The sequence below is a fragment of the Lissotriton vulgaris genome, chromosome 7 (assembly GCF_964263255.1).
Source record: "Lissotriton vulgaris chromosome 7, aLisVul1.2, whole genome shotgun sequence".
Classification (NCBI taxonomy): Eukaryota; Metazoa; Chordata; class Amphibia; order Caudata; family Salamandridae; genus Lissotriton; species Lissotriton vulgaris.
Window position 1 is genome coordinate 23,853,499 of NC_141695.1, and position 14,260 is coordinate 23,867,758.

Consider the following 14,260-nt stretch of genomic DNA (forward strand, 5'->3'; position numbering starts at 1 on the left):
GGGGATAAAAATAATCATGAACAATTCCTGTCTCATCATCTTGACGGTGTATTGTCCGCCCCAATGTACATCAATGTTCAATGATCTCTTTTTTCCTATAATATCGGATTTATGCACACGCTACAAAAATATTTTGGTGACAGGTGACTTTAATGTTCACTGGGACAAAACAGACAAAGATCTACCAACTCGGAAACTACAGACTTCCATGACCGCTTTAGGCCTGGTACAATTAGTGGAAGCCCCAACCCACATAAAAGGCCACATTCTCGACCTCATTTGGTCTTCTATGCCAAAAGTGGCTCTTACAAAAATCACACCTTGCATCTGGTCGGACCACCACCTAATCATGTGTGATATACCACAAAACAATCCTCAGGTAAAACTTCCGTTAAAAACCAAAAAAGTGCGCCAATGGAAAAAAGTTGACCCAGGAACCCTAACCGATGTCCTGTCCAAACGTATACAGAAACCTGTGGTTCCATTAGACGGCGTGGACCTAGATTTAAATTATGATACTATAGTAACCACCCTTAGGCAATCAATTGATGAAATAGCCCCAGAAAAGACACAAAAAATAAAGGGTGCGGAAAAAGGAGCCCCCTGGTTTACTCAAAATCTGAGAGATCAAAAAAGAAAGCTCCGTCATCTTGAAAGATGCTGGAGGAAATCTAAAAAGGATATTGACCGAGAACTATATAGAACATCCTTTCAACTATATAAAAAGCTTATTGTATCAACCAAAAAGGACTATTATGAAACCCGCATGAACAACGCCATAAATGTCCAGAAAGAAACCTTCCAAATTCTGAAAGAATTAAGTAAAAAGGAAGAAAAGGTAGATACACTGATTGACTGCAACACCTTCCAAGGATACTTTCTTGAAAAAGTAGCGACTATCCTGTCAGACATCAAGAAAGACAGCTCAACTATACACACCACGTCATTGCCCCTTCAAAACCCCTCGACCCCCATTATTACTAGATTTCCTAATATTGACTCCACTACCCTCAGACAATTAGCAGTATCAACCAAGTCAGGTTCCCCCGCCGACCCCTGCCCTCCCGAAATCTTTCGGCTAGCAATTCCTATACTGGAGGACCAGATCCTAGACCTCCTAAACAATTCACTAGCTACTGGATCATTACCAACTACCTTTAAAGAGGCACGCGTCAGACCCCTGATAAAAAAACCTGGGGCGGATCCAACTAGCCTGAAGAACTACAGGCCAATCTCCCAGCTGCCGTTTCTGTCAAAAATTTTAGAACAGCATGTGTTAAAATCATTGTTACCCCTCCTGGATTCACACCACCTACTCCAGGAGCGGCAAGCTGGTTTTCGTGCCCACCATAGCACGGAACTAGTAATGCTGTCGGTATTGGATGAGCTCAGATGCATAGCTGACAGTAAAAAGCCTAGCGCCCTGATATTATTAGATCTTTCAGCGGCGTTTGATACTGTCAGCCATGCACTGCTCCTGGACAGACTAGCCATGTCCGGGATAAAAGATCAAGCTCTCCAATGGCTAACGGCCTTTCTGCTGGGGAGGACGCAAAGGATCCAGTTAGCAGACCAGGTTTCCGACGTGGGCGCCTTGGTATGTGGAGTCCCGCAAGGGTCCGCACTCTCACCACTTTTATTTCATTTATACCTGCAGCCATTGATCGACTCTTTGGCAAACATGGGCTGTAAAGTCTTTAATTACGCCGATGATACTCAGCTGTTGCTGAGTATTGATAATACAACATCGGCTCAGCCCATGGCCCAAAAGATACTACGGTTCACAGTAAATTGGATGACGTCCAACCTATTAAAAATTAATCCAGACAAAACGGAGGTCCTTGTAGTTTCAACCTCTGCTTCCCCCTGGAACGATCTGTTCTGGCCCCAAGAACTTGGACCTACCCCAAAGCCGTGTCCTAGTGTAAAGAGTCTTGGTATGAAAATCGATCAGGAACTCTCGATGACCAACCAAGTATCCGCTGTGGTTGGCTCATGCACCAACCTGATCAGGCAGTTACGAAAGCTTGTCCCTTTACTCTCAACGAATATGCTTCGAACCATTGTTTCAGCCACAATAGTTTCCAGAATCGATTACGGGAACGCACTATACCTAGGTCTTCCAAAAAATTCTATTAATCGTCTACAGGTCATCTTGAATGACGCAGCACGGTTAATTTTTGGATTACCCAGGCGGACCCATGCCTCCCCTCTGCTTTATAGGTTACACTGGCTCCCTATAAAGCAGAGGGTTGAATTCAAGAGCCTGTGCATCTGCCATAAAGCAATTCATGGACAGGCGCCAGCCTATATAAAAGATAGGCTTGAAGTGTATGAACCCAAGCGCGCTCTGCGATCCTCCGATTCCCTTCTGCTATCCTGCCCACGTTTTAAAATGGCAACTAAAGGTGGCAGATCCTTCTCAGTCCAAGCCCCCATCATTTGGAACAAGCTACCGGAGGTGCTTCGTAGAGAACCCAATCTTCTCCGCTTTAGGAAATCCCTGAAGACGCTACTCTTCAAGGATGCGTTTACATCCCCGTAAGATAGGCCGGTTTTTCCGTATTTCTTCTACCCCATTTCTTGTTGCTGTACTTGGTCAGAAGCGCTTTGAGACCTGTCGGTGAGTTGGCGCGATATAAAACCCAGATACAATACAATACAATGCAAGTGCATTCGGAGTGCAGAGCGATCACTATGAGTGCAGGGTGAGTGGGTGAATGGTGGGAGTGCATTGTGATCAGTGAGTGCATTGTGATTGCTGTGAGTGCAGGTGAGCATAAAAGTGAAGGGCGAGAACGGGGAGTGAGTTGTCTGAATGCAGGGTGCATTCCCAGACACTTGAAGTAACTCAGCATGTTATTGATGGTGGCGTAAGGTTTTCAGATATATATGTTAAACTATTGCTATTATGGTGTTAAACAGGGATCGAGGGTGAAGGATATAAATCATGTGCTGATCCTGCAACAGACTTTCAGACTTGTGATTAGGGTCACCAGCTCATTATTTTGATGTCCCAGATGGGAAAAACAAAAATGAATAGAAAGCACTTTTAATGGGGTTCTAGGGCTGCCTGAAAGATCCAGGACTGATAATTAAAGGGAACAAAGACAGAAAAGTCACATTACAAATCAATACATACTTTATTTATAACCCTATTTAGTGTCACAACAAGGTCTTTACAGGCTCTTTAAACAACACGTGGCTGGCATTTTTCTTTTGGCAACCTTACTTCATATTCCTTTTCATGAAATGCATTCTGACACTAGGACAGTAAATGTAAAATTCAAATGTAAGGAATAGGCAGAGTGGGTGCCCAGGGGGTACTGGAACCAGAAAAAACTAAGCCTCGGTAACCAGTTTACAAAGGTATGTAAATATGCAAATAGTCTCTGTCCTCAAGGCAGTTGCCTTCAACCCCCTTGCTGCTGGGCCTTGAAGCTCAGGTCACCTGCACCCACCGAACATGACACGCACCATTTAATTTATGAGGCAGGACTGTTATGAGCAACTCACAGGTGCAACCGAGGCCGGTGAGAGAGTGTAGTGCTGCCTGTGTGCGCTACAGCGCTGATGGACCCCTGGAGGGTGGAACTCGGGGGCTGCTGTGGGCATAGCTGCCAAGGTTTCAGATTGCTATGTGTGACATTTTCATAATTTCAGTGTAATTATGAGTGATATTTCAACGACCCTGAGTGACATTTTCTTGCGTGCAAAGTTATGCAATGAAGACGATCAAAACATATAAATATCAGAAATTACACTCATTTGAGCAAGAAGAAACTTGGAGAAGATCTTAAAACACCATAAATGGTGCAAAGCACCAGAAATGGAAGGGCACTGAGACATGGAATGGCAAAGGACGGCCTCTCATTGTATAGTAGATGGTCATGTACTGTGCGGGTCGTTCCCCTCCACAGAGGCCAATGGGCCATTTTCAAGCCGCGCCATCCTTGAAGACGCACACCTGCAGGGCATAGAAACTGCACCGCAATACACAGGGCGCAGTGCTGGCAGCGTAGAACCACCTTCGGTAAAAAAACCATACCTAAACCTCATGCCAGGAAACAGAAATCTAAGGTTTTTGCCAACCCACAGGTTGGAAATGTGTTTTGTCAAAAGCTGTTAGGAGTGTTTATAACATAGGGCAGCTGGGAACACGGTTGAAGCACATGACATGGCTTGTGGTACACATCATGACCAGTATGGAAACCCGCATGTTGTATGTGGGGGTAAAAGGAATATTTAAAACACCTTCTGATACTTAATCTGCACATTCCCATGTGCTTTTATGTAATACAAGATTGCTGCCTGCTGCAGAGGCGCCCCTAAAATTGTCAGCCATTGCCCACAATGGGCCCCCTCCCTGCCAGCAACCAATCAGGCGAGCACCAGGACTTCAGTGCCTCTCTGTCCACGTGGGACCCAACAGGATGTGATGCAGGCCCAACATGAACAGTTACAACACATGGATCCATCTTAGCTGCCTAAGTGTGACACTGACTCACGTACGGACAGGCACCATGCTGCATTATCCTCAGGCTGAGGCAGTAGCGGTGCAGTAATCTCACAGCAAAACCAACAGCTAGTATGACTGTCAGAAGAGACCCACCTGTTTTAAATTACCCCCAAGATACAAGGAAGCACGGCCGCCAGAAAGCCGGCTGCATTTGCCAACAAGCGCTTGAAATAATGCGCACACGTACCTGCGGCATTGCTGTCAAGTTTTTAAGATTGCTGATGTGCGACATTTCAATTGCGTTTGCAATCGCAGAGCCCACCTAGACACCAAAGCATGCATTAGGCACAAGTGGTCTCAGAAGTGTAAGAACGTGCACATAACATTCCCAACTTTCAAGGTTGTAGTGAATCAGGTAAAACATCAGAATTGTCACAATGCACATGCCTCGATCTATGTATGCTGTAGGGTATGTTTCTTTGGTGACTACGCGGCCGCCCATTATTTCTAGACTGGAGGCCTATATAATGCTCTCAACTTTGATTATGGTTGCGGCTTATGCACTGTCACGCGGCTGCAATAAATCACAATTTTAAAATGTTGATTTCTTGCAGCCACGCGACGGTGTGCAAGATGCAACCACCCATACCTGCCAAGATTTCAGACTGCTATTTGTGACATTTTCATAATTTCCATCTAGTTATGAGTGACATTCGACGACTATGAGTGACACTTCCTCGCGAGAAAAATCAAGCAATGAAGACGAGGGAAACATTCAATTATCAGAAATGACACCCATTTGAGCAACGAGAAACGCTTAAGAGCTTAAAACGTACATGCAAAAAAAAGCACCAGAAATGGAAGGGAACTAACCTAGTGTTCCTGTAATCTGATCGGTCAGTGGGCAAGGACACTCGGCATCGGGCAAGGCTCAGGAGAGTGAGGCTGAGGAGCACATAGATTACAGCCAGCCAGGGCGCTCATTACTGATCTCAAGCCTGCTAATATTGGAGGAATGCTTAATCAACAGTGGTCACCAAGACAGGAGATAATTCAATTTAGTTGTATGACTTTGGCCATTGCAGAAGAGCACTCCACTTGCTGTCACCTGTGCGTATATTATTACATCCCGGGCCGGCTGGTTTGTTTGTTGACGCCCCCAATGACAAACTCCGCCACAGACAGACTCTCTCACTACCACGCTTTAACAGTGCCCCGCAAGTCGCCATAGCCACTCTTTTGCTGAGATGCATTTAATTAGGTTTATAGTGCTACTCATACCAGTGTAGAGTGTCAGAGCACTCTACATCACACACACATTACACCGAAACAATCAAAATGTGTAAATCAATGTATAGGAATGTTACATAGGATAGAGGATAGAAGACTACAAGGGGTAAGAGCCACATGTCATCCATACTGATACAGTATAGTTTAAGAGTGTTTGGTCTGGCACAAACTCAGAATTTAAAACGTAACACCGTGGTTAGGCAGTTCTCTTTAATAATAAGGACTGATGTTTTTTTTTACCAAAATGAACCCTTTTTGCAATATTCTAATAATGAAAGGCTGGGGGGAATCATAGCACTCTAATCTATACCTTGCAGTTTGCATGCAGGTCTTCTACGACAGTTAATAGCTCCCTGGGATTTTAACTTAAACACTTACTCCAAGTAAACAAAAGGATGTCTTGAACAAAGCACTAACCTATTTACATGATATGCTCTCCTGACCTGCATTCAACACATACTTTGCAGTCGGCATATTAACTCTCTGCTCTACTTGATAATCAGCCAGAATTTCCACTAGACAACATTCCGATCTATGTGACATTTTTATTGTTGTATGAAAATTTATGGAGGAAAGGAAAGTGCCCCGAGGAAAAAGCTAAGACTCGAAAATATAAAGCTTTACCGGAAGCAGGTGCTGAAAGAAACCGCCGGTGCAGTCAGGATAGGTGCCACACCCTCGCACTGGAGCAATCACCATGGTCTCCGTCTCCACTCAGCAGAACGCTCGGAATGAACTTTTGGCGTAACGAAACTTGAGGGGGCCCCCCTGCAAAACACATGGTGGCTCCCCCCCGGTGGCCCAGCCCACCACCTACCACTTGGCCCCACCGCCCAAAATTCTGGCATATTTTGATTTGAAACCTCCAACATTTAAATGAAATGCCTCCATATTGTCTTTCTCAAAGATCTAATGAGAACGCGGGAAACCCTCTTTACTTATAAGATATGCCATTTGTAACATTAATGTCAAAAGCAGATTATTTAACTGAGGCAGCAATCAGAACAATGCCAAGGCGAGATCCTATTGTCTCAGGAACTGCAACAATCGGAACAATGCCAAAGAGCGGTCCAATTGTCTCAGGAACTTCCTGTGGCTGAAGAAGAACTATGAAGGGTCTGAATTAGAATTGACATTAATAGACAATAACATGAAACTTTGAAAGACAAACCCAAATCAACAATTCCATAAAAACTCGACTGACAATATACATGAGACGAACACAAGATAGAACTCAGTATCCTGCGAAAGGCAAGAGAAATAGACTGGTGAATTATCTGCATGCCACACACTAGCGACTGTCAAGGGTTGTGCATGATAACGTGAACTGAGGAAGCAATTTCAATTTCTACCACCATGTCTTTATTAGTAAACATTACAAAACAGGCAGGCAAACAAGGTTAAGGAAGAAAACTGTTTGGATGCTTCAGAACATTGATGCAGATGTTTGTCTGTTTTAATGTAGAACAGAGTGGGTTTTATCAGGGGGCCCATGAAAGTCTGGGACCCTGGGCCGAAGCCCACTTTGCCCAACGTCTAAAAAAGTATCTGGGTGGCATCTGACAGTCTTTTTGGCGTGCCCTCCCTCCTCCTTTTCCCCTACTCACCAACAATGCACCTCATCTCTGTAGCACACTTTCTGAAAAACATTTGATTTTTTTCATAGCGCTACACATAGTTTCCTCACACTCAGTTCTGTGATCTGCATGGTACACGTTCTTTGTAGCAGGCATATTAACCCTCTGCCATTTGTGGGTGGTAGGTCTGCCCATGTGAGTGCACGTTAGTGATGCAACAGTGTGAGAGTAGGGTAAGAGAAGTGACTGCAAGGTGAGTGAGGTGACCATATGAATTTGGGTGCGGATGTAAGTGCAGAGTGGGACGAAACAATCATGGTTAGTGATGGGCTTGTTTAAGTGAGATTGCAGATTGAGCAGTGAGCGGGACAGTTGAGTGAACTGTGACATGAGTGCAGGGTGAGTAGGGTGCTCCTGTGACTGCAGGGTGAGGTACAGGGTTCGTTCATAGGCATTCTCTGTTCCTCTTCTTTAGTTTTTTGTGTGAGTAAGTGTCTTCTTTGGAGTTTGTCTGCTCTCTCCTGGAATCATCTGCGGAGGGAGCAGACAAACTCCAAAGAAGACACTAACTCACACAAAAAACTAAAGAAGAGGAACAGAGGATGGTATTCGAGTCAAAGTTTTCCACAAGAAATTAAAAGAAGTATCAAAAATCATTGGCCACTTTTAACCCTTGAGGATGATTTCAAAGGAATTTTCAGGAAACCTCCAATTTTTGCCTATGAACGAACGAAAAAGTAAAAGAACTGATTAGACAAACATCTAAACAAACGGTAACGACCTACAAAGGCACTTTACCCTGCCACATTTGTGGCAACTGCTCAGCAATAATAAAAAGCAACATCATCAATCACCCTACAAAAGGAACACCCATAAAGTTGAAAGTTACAGGCACATGCGATTCAAGTAACCTAATTTATATGTTAAGATGCCCATGCGGGATGTCATACGTGGGTAAAACCCAACGCAAACTAAAAACCAGAATAATCGAACATAAAAGCAACATTCGATTAAACAACCAAAAATCACCCATTGCTATGCATTTTAACGAAGCAAATCATAATGTGAGTAAACTTCGATTTTGCATTCTGGAAAATGTGCCAATTTTGCCAGGAAGAGATAATAACAGCCATCTCTTAAGGAGAGAAACATTTTGGATAAACTTTCTCAACACGATGAATCCATCTGGTCTCAATGAAAAATTAGATTTTAATTGCTTTTTATAAATCTGTTTTTTTATAATTTTGATTATCAAGCTTGTTGTAATTATGCACGCGAATTTTCACAATCATGTTGCTATTACACATGACCTAATGTACTGTATGTACTTTACTTGATTTGTGTTTTGATTGCCTAGAAGTTGGATATGAATTAACATCTCAGTATGTATCATAGAAGTCACTTTAAACCCCTAACAAACATTCACACCAGGAGTACTGTCCGTTTAAAACCGCATTTCGATTTCACACTTTTTTCTCACAGATTGTGAATTTTTTAAGTCGACCACCGCAACCGAGTCCCTCGTTTACCTTTAGTATACCTAAGCACGACCAGGACGTTAGTTCTTTGTTTCTTTTTGTACCCCTCGGCATTTAACACGACGCGTTTTCCGGTCACATGATCGGAGCTTGTAAACAGCACGACCAGGACGTTAGTCCTTTGTTTCTTTTTGTACCCCTCGGCATTTAACACGACGCGTTTTCCGGTCACATGATCGGAGCTTGTAAACAGCTCAGCAAACCCGCGGGAAGCGGGCTATCGGAAAGACGGGAATTCACCGACATACATCTACCGACAGCCACAGGTAAAACGCTGTTCCAGCGTCATCCTACTCTGTTACACAGATCGTTGTTGAGCTCAACTCGTACTAATAGTACATGACCCTTGACGGTTATTCATTGGTTTTTTAGATCGTGGTTTTACATCTTCTTTATCGTTTTGAAAACCCATGACAATTGCGCAAAGGTCAGTTTCACCATCCCCATTAAGCACGTTTTTAGGACAACAGGGATATAAGGTTTTTATTACATTTTGTAGGAAGGTGGATATCTGACTATGGTTACCCCCAAACTTTTTGCCTGGTGTTTAGCTGGTTTTTGACTTAGTTGGCCTGGGATCCTGCTATTCAGGGCCCCAGGCTGATTGCTCTCTCCTTAAAATGGACTCCATGTACCTTAGGTGCATAACACAATTGAATTGGTTCACCTTATAGGCCCCTGTAACAGTGTACCATAGGTACCCAGGGCATAGGTCTAGCCAAGGCCTACCAGGGGCTGCAGCATGTATTATGCCACCCCTGGCCTGGCCTCCATATTTGACACAACTGGCTGATCACTCAGCTGGGGTAAGTTGGTGTAATCACCTCCTACTTAGGTACAGTATGCCTGTGCCTAACCCTAAACTGGACACATATGTTCCTATCAGCCACTCCTATGGAAGGCCTCATCAATCCTGGAGGCAGAGTGCTTGGAAATATGTGAGATAGTGCTCTAGCATGAGCTGAGCCTGTCTGCAGCTGTCGGGAACCACTCCCTAAGCTGTTCCGGGATATTGCCATACCATATACTCTTAAGTGCATTATAATCCTCGCGGTTAAATGCTATCTTTGGTTTGGCTTTATCAAAACATGTCGAGTAAGGTGTCATACGAATTGGAATACTATCCCCTCGCCAGTTCTGGTGACGGGGATAGCATTCCACCCTTCTAGAGGGACACGACATGTGTGTAGCCTTAACCCCGGTTAAAGTTAACCAGAGCCTCAGCATCACAAAATGGATGCTGCCACCACAGACACGAGTCTGGCCTCCTGCTGCTGACCGAAACTCGGCAGATGGTGGCCTGGACAAAGGGTTTCCTGCCTTGGGAGGTGCGAGCACCACCCCAGACAGGGTTTTGTGTATTGGGTAGGACAGGGCTGAATAGAATCAGACATGCCCGGGGCACACAAGGTGTCCCCGTGCATAGGCCAGTCCAAACCGGTCCTGGGACTTTCCAGACCCAGGCTTGGCGCGGAACTGGACAAAGGAAAGGGGGTGTAACCACCCCCCTTCCTGGTTCCTCCCAGAGGAGGGACCTAGTAGGTGATCCACCCCTCAGATTGGGAATAAGAGTGGGAGCAGTGCCATTGCACAGCAGATCATCCTGAATCAACTTGAAACTAAGAAGACGACTGGACTTCGACATTCTGCTGCTCAGAAGACTGAAGAGAATCTCCCTTGTGGCCTAGGAGTGGCCACCCTGTGAACACAGGTACCAACCAGCAACTAGACGTCTGCTTTGCCGCCGCCTCCCGCCGGAGCCCGAGCCTAGAGCCCGACAAGAACCAGACTCCCAGACCTCTCAGAGCCCGATCCACAGTCCCTGCAAAGAAGGGACCCGTGGAGGCACCGAGTGACGTGGGACCGGACCTCTTGGAAGACACTCGAAAAGCTGACTGCGCAGCTTCTGAGGCATCCTCGACGTTGTGCTTTGGTGACTGAGAACCCCCACCACCGAGCAGCCCCTGCACCGAAGATCAGCCCTCCAGCATCTCCACGATCTGCGTGGGGCCCTTTTGCATTGTGCCACTCGACGCGCCATCCCGGCCACTAGACACGTGGTCAGCGGCCATCTTGGCGACGAAACCGACAATTTACACAGCAGGTCTGGTTGCTCCAGACCTACCCAAGCTCCTGTAAAAAGGAGCACCCGCTCTGACCTTGCTGGTCCGAGTGTTAAGCATCTTTCAACTTCTGCGTGGCTTGCATTTGCCAAGGCCTGTTTGCTCCGATCAAGTTGCCGACACCGCCAACAGCGAGAAGCCTGCGTGGGACAGCTCGTGACCGACTCCTGGACATCCTCGACCCCGGGTGTCCACGTGGCTGCAGAGAGAAGCTATCCGACAACGCCTGTTTGCACCCGACATCGCCTGGTTCCAATCTGGTTCCACGGTGGTCACTGGCTAGTGACTTTGAACACTGTCCCCTCTGCTTTCAGGTCTTCACATCTTCAGATCCACCCTTGGATCCACCGGAACTCTTCACATCGAGCCGCCTGCAGCATCTTCAGCTCCAAGCACCATCGACCAGCGTGACGAAACCCGACACTACTTCGACCCTGTGCACCCGCTTCCTGTGGGTGAGGTAACTCAGCTCCGCCGGTGCTCCTGCACTGGTACACATCCCAAGGGCCTGTGTCTTAAGTTTCAGCTCCGTAGGTCACTCGGAAGGTTCCTAACTTTCTAACTTTGTACTTTTTACACACCATAGACTTTGCTTTGGAAAGTGCGTGCACTTTGAACACTGCACCCGAGTCCCGCGGGCCTTTCCCGACTTAGTCACTGCTAGTCTCGAATAGCTCCGGCGATTCCCAAGGCCCTAGGCCTGTTCCCTTTCCTATTGGTATCTCTTATACCACTTTCTTAGTATATGGTTTAGGTGGCCCCTAGGGCTCATCCATATTGTGCAACATTTGTGTATTTTAAACTGTCTTGTGATTTAACGCTTGTGCTTCTGTGCTCATAAAGAGTCCAGGGGATTTTATAGTTAATAAATCAATATATATTTTCAATATATATCTGTGTGGTGTCCCTTTCATTTGGTATTCAAGGGGGTTGTGAATGGTATAACAGCTGGCTTCACATGCCTTTCAGAGTTTAGCCTAAGACTGCTTTGTCCACGTTACCACTAGGATAACTGGTCTACAAGGTTGAATTACAACCATCATCATAAGGGTTGCTTGGCATGGTACAAAGTGATCACTAAGAATTAGTGAGCATTATATACCAGGCCAACTTCTCACATTGGTGAGCAGCGGATTGGGATCTGAGCTTGCTGTTGTTTTACCATTACAATCTTTGAGATTATCATTTGAAAGATCATACAGGTACCTGCTAGGTACATATAAAACAAGACTAGTATACTTAAGTTCTACTGAACTTAGTTGTTGTAGAGTAAAGGGAGTAGCACACCCTAGCTACAACTACTAGATAGGTTTAGTAGGTAAACACCAGTGTAGGTAGATTGCAACACATCCACCCACACTAGAGCAATGTCTGGAGCAGAGGGTTCCACTGGGAACATCCCTGTTGAGAGTGACCCTCCAAGGGCACCATCCAAATTTGCTATTTTTTCCTTTAAGGAATTAAGACAGCTTTGTGTCTTAAGGGGTCTGAAGACAGGGCCTTCCCCTACTACAGACCACCTAAGAGTGCTCTTAGACCAGTCTGAGACTCTAAAGCCCTCTAAGGCAAACCCCACAGGGAATGCTGAAGGAGGCCATCCTTCAGAGGATGACACTGTAGACACCCCTGGTCCCATCATCCTGGTAGATGAGGAAGCCCCCATCACTGGAGCTCCTCAGGTAGATGAGGAGGAAGAGGAAGAAGAAGAGGAAGAAGAGGAAGAGGTGGAAATCAGTGAGTCAGATGATGACAGAAATAGTCAGGTGCTGGTCAGTAGACTGAACCAGGCTAACTTAAGCCTACTTGGGAATGAATCAGGTAACAACCCATTCAGACCCCCAGGTGGACTTAACCAGAAGCCTAGGAGGAGAAGGACTCACTCAGGTGACTCTGACAAATCCCATGCTTCTAGAGGCTCTCATGGTCACTCCAGAAGGGAGATGACTAGCCCTCAGAGAAGGGAACATGAGGCCAAAATGAGAGAGGCTGAGCTTAGGATCCAGAAGCGAGAACTAGAGGTTGCCCTGGTCCAAGAGAGACTTGCTAGAGCAAGACAGCCTAGAGAGAGTGGATTAGGATCCACTGGTGGCAGCAATATCCACAAGGATAAAGACAGGTCTTTTGATAACAGAAACCTGAGTAAGATTGTGCCCCCCTACAAAGCTGGGGATGATATCCATAAATGGATTACTGCAATGGAGAAAGCCTGCAGAGTACAGCAGATCCCTCAGGAGCAGTGGGCAGCAATCTTGTGGCTCTCCTTTGAAGGTAGAGGCCGAGACAGACTCCTCACAGTTAGTGATGGGGATTCTAGAAACTACCTGGTCCTGAAGAGTGCTCTGATTGATGGGTTAGGCTTAACCACTGAACAGTACAGGTTAATGTTCAGAGATACCCAGAAGACACAGACTCAGGACTGGTCTGAATTTGTTGAATGTGCCACTAAGGCTCTGGAGGGCTGGTTGCTGGGAAGTAAGGTTACTGACTATACAGGATTGTATAATTTAATTATGAGAGAGCAAATCTTAAGTAATTGTCAAAATCAGCTTCTACATCAGCACCTGGTTGACTCTGATCTGACCTCCCCACAAGAATTGGGTAGGAGGGCAGACAAATGGGTTAGAACCAGGATCAGGCCTAAGAACCAGGGTGGTGACCAAAAGAAAGAGACTACCAAGCCTCAAGAGAAGGGTGGGGATAAAAGTAAGGAAAATACTTCCCCAGGGCCCCAAAACTCCAAGAATGGGGGTGGGTCCCGAGACACTTCTACAACCCTGAAAAAGCCTTATTGTCATACCTGTAAACAGGTTGGGCATTACAAAACAGATAGCTGTTGTCCCAAGAATGGCAATAAAGAGAATATACCTCCAGGTAAGGCTCCAACACCTCCTGTCACTGTTAGCAGTGGTCCCCCAGGTGGTGGGAGCACCCCCAAGAATTTGGTTGGGTTTACTTTTGGAGGACAGGTGGACTCTGGCCTATCCAGGTCCCCTAACTCAGATACCCTTGTCTATGAGACTGGCATGGGGTTTCCCAATTTCACTGCTTGCCCAAACACTTTGAGCAAGTATAGACAGGAGCCCCTCATCAATGGCTTGAAAGTTGAGGCCTTCAGAGACACAAGGGCTAGCATCACCATGGTGGCTGAATGTCTAGTCCCCTCAAGGCAACTTTTACCTGATGCCAAATATCAGGTGACAAACATTGATGGCATAGAGACCAATCATCCCATGGCAGTAGTCAATCTTAGCTGGGGAGGTGTCACTGGCCCAA